General features: G+C 42.4%; 1 pseudogene; it reads left to right on the forward strand.

Moving 5' to 3' along the window:
• Positions 1-2,113: 2,113 nt before the first annotated feature.
• LOC115093278 lies at positions 2,114-2,863 on the forward strand (annotated as a pseudogene).
• Positions 2,864-8,482: the final 5,619 nt, after the last annotated feature.

Raw genomic sequence — 8,482 nt, forward strand, 5'->3', positions numbered from 1 at the left:
CGGTTTCCGGTTTGTTTCTTTGGACCAAAAGTTAATAATACTTATCTTGTTGAAGCCATTGCATAACCACTAGTTTATTCAGATTATTCTTATAATATCTCTTAGATTTTTAATAGTCTTTGTATCATTATCAATCATAGGGCTGGATTTATCAAATTTTGGTAAGTACCACATGTGATAGCAAAAGGGGCGTGTTTTATGCTAATATAGCATTTATCGCAATTTGCGCTAATTACCTGTGCGAAGAGCTAAGTTAGCGCAAATTGCGATACCATTTCAGATTCTGCGATAAGTGCCAGACCTGTTGTATTTCCTGCATTCAACCACTGGGGGACCATTTTGAGAGAGAGATGGGAGAGGGTCCCTCAGAGTTGTTTGCTGAGAAGAGTTTGAGAAGGAACCATGTCTGTGGCCCTTTTGGTGATTTGAAATGCCAGAGAAGGGGAGAGGCAGGAGCAGGATTCCCTGGCAGTAGGGGTGTGGCAGATAGAATGAAAGTAATAATTAGATTGGTTAAGAAATACCAACCCCTGTTTTGTTACATAACTGTGCTCTTATAATACATACTTTGACTTTCAATCATAAGCATAATTCTGTACTCTGTCTGACCACAACTATCAATTTGATGGGTTTATATTTATGTGTTTTCCTTTTTTATCTAGTCCTAATCAGTTTTGATTTTTTTAATTATTTAATGTCATGCATTGTTTTATATGTGTTTATATGTTCATACATGTGTATATTTGTTTATACGTAACCCCTGAAGCAGCTCGGAACAGAGTGAAACTCGACCTGAGTTGGGCTTTTTATAAATTAATAAACTCCTTGGTGTTTATTAACATTTGGAAAAAGGATGTGCATTGCAATATACACTTGAAGGCTGGTTTTCTGTGGGAAATAGTTTGCATGGAGATACATTTCACGGAGTTTTAAAGTTAAAATTCCCCTTGATACAGTCATTAATGATGAAAGTCTGGCGGTGCGTGCTTTCCTGGCACAGCTGGCGGTGCATGCTTTCCTGGCACAGCAGCAAATAGCCACTGTACCGGTTGCCTCCAGCCCCACCCCTCTCTGCCCCCTGGACCACCCCTCTCTGCCCCCTAGACCACCCCTTTATCTGGGCTCGGCACTTCGGCATGTAACGGGGGTTATGCCCATGGCCAGGCCTCTTTGAAAATGCGTGTAGTACATGGAAGGCCCAGCAACGAGCATAACCCCCATTTTTTATGCGCGCCAGTGATGTAAAATCTGCCCATTAATATAAGTAAATGGGCTTTTAAAAATTGCTATGATAGTATGTTAAATTTCCATTTTACTTTGAAATTTACTTCTACTGTTTCCAACTCTGTACGTGTACTTTTCCAGCAAAATTCTATGACCCATAAAAAGCAGGTGCAACTGACTGCACCTTCTTTCAAAGTGAAAGTACATTTATTTATTTATTGATTTGAGTGCTTTATATACCGTTGTTCCACGTGAAAAACACTAGTTCACAATTGTGTGCAAGGTTGGCACTCACAAATGTAAGATGAATTATGAAGGTTGGCATGCAAACAGATGAACAGGGTAAGCATAATAAACTAAGGGTGTACTACATAAGGAGACACATAAGAAGACATATAATATGTTATTGTAGTCAGATAAAAGGTGGGGTTTGAGAGGAAACAGGGTATACTTTATGACAAGTTTGGATGTCTGAGTCGTGCTGAATAAATTTTGCACATACTTTCACTTTTAGAACTGATACAAAGCCCACTGGTTAAAAAGTATGTGCGGTCTTTGTCTTAATGCAGACTAGGGGCAACAAAATAGGAAATAAAGATTTAATGTTTTGCTTCTTGTTGCATTTTGGGAATAAAAAAAAAAGATAGGAAAAACCACCTCATTTTATATGGTTTTTCCTATCATTTTTTGGGAGAAGTTTAAAAAAAAAAAGCATGTTACAAAACCAAGAACCCCCAACCATTTCCATTTATTAAAATATGGAGCAACCCATACATGGAACCCCTGCCCATCCTACTGACCCCCCAGGACTCACCAAAATCTATGGTGGTCTATCATAGGGCCCAGGAGCGACCTTCTGCTCCCAGGCTAGCAGCTGCCATTAGTCAAAATGGCACCAGTTGCTGTTTACCCCTACCAAGCCAGCATCCAATGGGGTATGATGTGCCAGATGGAGAGCTGTTTCGACTTAAGTCCGTGCCGGTTTTATAGCTTCAGCATGTACGTGTAGCCACAGCAGAAGGGTAACAAGATGTTGGACACCTACTGCAAGGTGCTGGGAGTCCTTGAGAGCTCCCACTTCTACACGCCTGACCTGGACTGCACCTGCTTAATCATGCTGGATGTCAACACCCTAGACCGGGACCCACTGTCCCCAGAGCTTGTGGCCAATGCCCGTGGCTGCTTCAAGAGCCAGCTGCTGTGGCAGAACAGCGGCAACCACCTGTTCTACAACCTGTACTCAGGCACCTGGTCGGACTACATGGACAAGCTGGGCTTCGAGCTGGTCCGGGCCATGCTGGCTAAGGCCAGCCTGGGTGCTGACTCCTGCCATCCCCACTTTGATGTATCCCTGCAACTCTTTTCCTGCAACCACCTGCAGAGAGGAGGCTGGAGGGGAGTGCTAGTCGTCCACCACCTCCTGCCCACCCACAAGTACTCGCTTGTGTTCAAGGGCAAGCGCTCTCTGATGGGCATTGGCTCAGAGACCTGCAAAGCCCTCTACCATTTGCACAATGGCAAGGACCTTCTGCTGCTCACTACTTGCAAGCTCAGCAAGGACTGGGAGAGGCACAGTGACGGCCGCTGCCAGGTAATTAAAAACAGAATGATGCCAATCGTTGAGCAGCATCTAGATTAGACAAGATCCAGAAGAGAAAGTGGAACAAAATATGCTATTTATTAGGAATGCTAGGAGATGATGCCAGGATCTTTAATCCAGAGAATCCATGGAGGGTTGATGAAGATAGAAAAACCAGAAGGATTCTCACCCTGACTATATTCCGGTCTAGAATGAAGAACTGCCATCTCAGAACTTGTCCAGAAGAAGATGTGTTTCAGGTTTTGTGTGTTATGTGTTGATCATGGGTTCATGACTTTTCCCATGGCTTATGGTTTTATTTTCTGGATATTGTCATAGTAATCCCTTTCCTTGCAAATGTCTTTGAAGTGGTATGCCATGTGATGTTTAACTGACTATGGGCTAGATTCATCATTCTTTGAAGAATGATGAATCCAGCGAAATAGGGGGTGGAGCGAAGGGGGGCTGGGGCTGCTAAAGGCCGCAGCCTTTCGCACCACGGCGGTGCGATTTTGCCGGCCGCAATGTGGTCAGCTGCAGCCTTTCGCATGAATAGCACCACCGAAAGGTGATGCTATTCGCTATGCTACTGCCGGCGATAATGTCCCTCACGTTATTGCTGGCAGTGGTGCCTTGGCCGACTCCTCCCCCTTCCCACCTCGACTCTTCCCCTCCTCACCCCAACTCCTCCCCTCCAGCTTATTTGCATCCTATCTCACGCAATAATCGTTTAGAAAATAACTCCCTATGTTACCAATTTACCATTTTACGAGCTGCTGCATTAAATGAATTTGTGCTATAATGGGTTATTGATGACTAGATCTTAACCTTTGCATTTATGCAATGTATATTAGGGATGTGCAGGCAAAATGTTTTCGTTGACTCGTTGATAAGTTTTCGTGGGGTGTCGATTTCGTTCAATATGGACATATGGAGAATTCCATAAGTTGAAGGTCTGTCCATATGTTCACCGGTTCCCTAAATAAAAATTTAAACCCCTCACCCTCCTTAATCCCCCCCCCCAAGACTTACCAAAACTCCCTGGTGGTCCAGCGGGGAGTTAGGAAGCCATCCCTGCACTCCTCTGCGATTTCCTCATGGCGCCGATAGCCTGTGTCACAGGGGCTGCCGTTCCATTGGTCAGCCCCTGTCACATGGTCACCGGTGCCATCTTGTGCTCCTACCACGTGACAGGTAGGTCATGTGGCAGGAGGTCACTCCGGGACCCCCGTTGGACCCAACCGGAACTTTTGGCCAGCTTGGGGGGAGGCCTCCTGACCCCCCCAAGCTGGCCAAAAGTTCCGGTTGGGTCCAACGGGGGTCCGAGAGCGGAGGCGCGGAGGAGCACGTGACGCCGATGTCATGTGCTCCTCGCAAAGGAATGCAGGGATGGCTTCCTGACTCCCCGCTGGACCACCAGGGAGTTTTGGTAAGTCGTGGGGGGTTTAAGTGTTTATTTAGGTTCAACGTATTCAACATAGCTATGTTGAATACGTTGCAACTCGCGATGCGTTTCTCCTCAAACCTTTTTTTTCTCTTTTAAAAATATAAGTTGCATTTTACATATACGTTCAAAACGAATGCACACCCCTAATGTATATTACTGTCTTATGGGTATTAACTTTTGCCCTATGCAAGTCATACTGTAACAAGATGGAGCTTTCTGATATAGATAAATAGATTCTTCTGTATATAATAAAATGCCATCCACTGATGTTTAATTCTTATGTTTTGTTTTCAGTATATTGTAGAAAAATGTATGATTGCTCCCAAATTTTTGCTTTGTGGGCGAGGATGTAAAGATGTCCCAAAAGTGTCTGTTATTAGTTGGATTGGTATCTTCAAAGACACTTGGGGGATGGATCAGAAATTAGGAGTGTAGTGCTTTTCAGACACTCCCTTGTGCGGGGTGTCTTGCCAGGAATGTTTCCTTCAAACTCTTCAGCCCATTTTGACTCATGTTCTTCCTTATAGTCTTCTATCCTGTGAAGGTGTCAGGGAATCAAGGATGGAGTTTCTGGGCCTCCAGAATTAGAATGATTTCTTAGAATTTAAGAAGGATCCTTAATGCCTTGAGTGTCTAAGGAATTTATTTATTTATTTATTTTAAGTCTTTTCTATACCGTCGTTTGGTGGGGACCGTCACAACGGTTTACATTAAGGCACATAAAAGTAATGATACTACAATTTGTCCGTTTACATAGGTGCCACAAGGTTCGGTAACATAGTTTGTTATCAATGTTAGATGTTAAATGTGATTCATGTCCATGTCTTTCCTTCTCAGTTTTAATTACAGAGCTAATTTTACAAATGTAACTTATCCATTAGTTATGGTGTGCTATATCTTAAAACTACACACTTAGTGAATTTCTGCAGTGTGTATGGTTGTTAAATTGTTCGTGCTTTGCCCATTCCTGGCTTCTATTCTCTCTTCTCTTTCTGGAAGGCCTGTTTAAATAGCCAGGTTTTCAAACCTTTTCTAAAGGTTTTGCTATCTCTTTGTAGTCTTAAATCCAAGGGCATGGAGTTCCATAGTATGGGTCCTGCCAATGATAATGCCCTCTCTCTTATTTGTGTTAGTCTTGCTGTTTTGACTGATGGTATGGTCAGGAGGGCTTTGTTTGCTGACCTTAGGTTTCTGTTCGGGACGTGAACTCGGAGGGCTGAATTTAACCAGTCTGCGTTTTCGTTATGTATTAATTTATGTATGGTGCACAATGTTTTGTAATGGATTCTTTGTTCGATCGGAAGCCAGTGTAGTTCAACCAGTGTTTCCGTGATATGTTCTCTTTTGTTTTTGCCGGTTAACACTCTTGCTGCTGTGTTTTGCAAAACTTGTAGTGGTCTTAGTGAGGTGTATGGTAGACCTAGTAGAAGTGCATTACAATAATCAGTGCTTGCAAATATCAATGCTTGTAGTACTGATCGAAAGTTAGCAGTTGTTAGGAGTGGTTGCAGGCTGGAGTAAAAGGAAACACTGCCAGGCTTAGAAACCTGCTCCAGTGTGCTGCATAACATGAGTCAGTCGCAGCTCATTTGCAACTTTCAAAAGATTTTCCAGTTTCCATGTGCTGGGCTACAGAGGTCTGCACACTGTAAGGCAGATACCAATACAGGGAAAGTCTCAGAGGGGGGAACAATTCTCTCAAGGGAGAATCTCCATGAGAGTGTTATTATTCAGGTGTTTCCTTTGTTGGTATTTTATTTAACTATGTATGTTTTATTTTGTAAACCAAGAATATAATAAGAGAAAAGTCCACATTCGATATGCAATTATAAAAGAAAAGGAGTGCGGGGAATATAGGAGTCCTTTAAGAAGGTCAATAATTTACTTGCAAAACTGGTGCAATTTTCTTTTTTAATAAATGAAGGAACTGTAACATGTTAGGTGCAAAGGGCAACTGGTGACATTTTGATTAATGGCAGCCGCTGGCCCTGGGGATGATGGGAGGGTGGGCTAGGGTGGACAGGGTGTTCCTCGTGTTGGGGGACTCCATATTTTAATAAATGGGAAATGTGGGGGGGGGGGGGGGTTCTGAGTTGTTTGTTTTTTTTTAAGAAAACAAAAACGGGAAAACGGAAAAAGAAAAAAATATCTGGGGGTGGGCCTGAAATAGCCCACTCCGGAACTGAAAATAAAAATGTGCCAACATTATTTAAAGCTTCTACCCCTAATGTGGACGGTTTGAAAATTGCCCCTACAGCTAAATAAACATGCACATCTCTACCCAGTACCACTGCAAAATGAGAAGTAAAGTTATGCACATAACTGAACTTAAAGTTCAAGTTATATGTGCAAATCCATAAGGCCTCCAAAACTTCTCCCTTGGGAATGTCTCCTTTTTTAAACATGCACACATGGGTTTTAGGTAGTTGAAAATTTTACTTAAGAACATACAATCAACTTACGTACCTAACTCCTTATTTACAAACACTAGGACTGACTAACCTGTACATCCCTGTTCAAATTAAATTGTTACAGGTTATACTGCTAGGGATTTTTTGTGGTGGGGGGTAGAGGGAAGGTTGAGAGAAAAAAGATCACCCCTCCAGAGATACTGTAGCTGCTCTGGGCCTGAGCAGCCTCGCCTGTTGGCTCTGAAGGAATTACTTCTTACCTGTGAAATAAGAGTAAAACAAGGCTCAGGGCTGAAATATTTGCTCTGGGAAGTGAATGGTTGATCTGCTGCTGGCAGAATTCTCACTGCATCTTTAGCTCTGGTAACCTCAGTTGCGTACATGCCTGCTGAAATGGGCATATTGTATTGATCCTAATGGAGACTACATTCAAGGGGCATCCCAGACCTTTCAGGAATTTCTATTGAACTCTGTAAACCGTGGAGACATTAACTCAAGAAAAGACTCCTACCTGCTACTATTGATATTCGCTTTGAAGAGGTAAATCTTAAGACCTTGCATGCTGCAATGCAGACTTTGTTTTGATTTAATTGAAAGCAAACTTGGAGTTATTTCAAACCTTGCTGTGTTAATGGAGAATGAGATGAAAGATCTGAAACAGGAGCTGAATACAGTTAACAAAAAGGCCAAGTTTTAACTGTCATCAGCATTAATTAAAGAAAATTCCTAACTGAACTAACAGAACACTTTTTGGTTGGAGAAAGGAGATGCTTGCTAGAGAGTTGCTTTTTGGATGGATGTGTAAAAGAGATCTGTGTTCTGAGAAACAAGCCAAAAAAATCCTGGAAGTAAATTTGTCATGGCCAGTGGTAAATTTTGAATTGGGCACAATAGAAGTAACTTTAGTGATGTCACTTGGGATTAAAAGGTCTAAATACAAATAGTACTCTCCATCACCACAGAAAAGGAAACTGAAATTGAAATCTTCCTTAGTATGATTATGAAGGAATTGCAATCTCTAAAGATAATAATGACAGAGAGGTATATTTTGAAAGGAATCTATCCATATAAGTAAGGACGAGACCAAAACATTTGAAAATGTATCACTAAATTTAGCAACTCAAATTATGGGAGATCCAAGGGGCACAGATTAGTCAGCTGGCATTAATTTTCAGAACTTACCCTCTAATTTGATGGCCAAATCTAGGTGCTGCAATAGCGGGCCTAAATCTGGCTGGCTAGTGCTCACTAACACCTCCCTCCCTAACAGATCTCCCCGTTCTCAAGTAAAGTTTCTTGTAGCCCAACTCCCCCTCTTCACTCCTGAACTCCTCAGGTCTCAAACAAGGTTCCCCAGATCAAGCCTCCTTTCCCACCCACCATTGTTCCCCTGCCCCTGCCAGTGGCTGGAAGAAGTATGCTTGCCTCTTCCTTTCTCTATCACCAAATTCAAAATTCCCCCAGTAGGAGGTCCATGCACTGTTCTTCTATCAGCAGTATACAGAGCTCAGTGCTGGAGCAGGAAGAAAGTAAGCTAGGGGCCTAATTTACTAAGCTTTCCCTCATAGACACAGAATGGATGAAAAACCTTAATAAATCATGCTCTTAAGTGAAGTGCCTAGCAGTGGTTTTAAAATCACTAGCAAATCATGGTAGAAGTAAAGAAATAAAAATGGAGCTGGTTTCCCTTGCAGCATGCATGTGGCAGCAGTCAAGAAAGCCAATAGAAAGGTTTGAATTATTTGTAAAGGAATAGTGAATAAAACAGAGAATATCATAATGCCTCTGTATCGATCCAAGGTGCTTCTGAACTGTGAGTAT

The sequence above is a fragment of the Rhinatrema bivittatum genome, chromosome 1 (assembly GCF_901001135.1).
Source record: "Rhinatrema bivittatum chromosome 1, aRhiBiv1.1, whole genome shotgun sequence".
NCBI classification, from domain to species: domain Eukaryota; kingdom Metazoa; phylum Chordata; class Amphibia; order Gymnophiona; family Rhinatrematidae; genus Rhinatrema; species Rhinatrema bivittatum.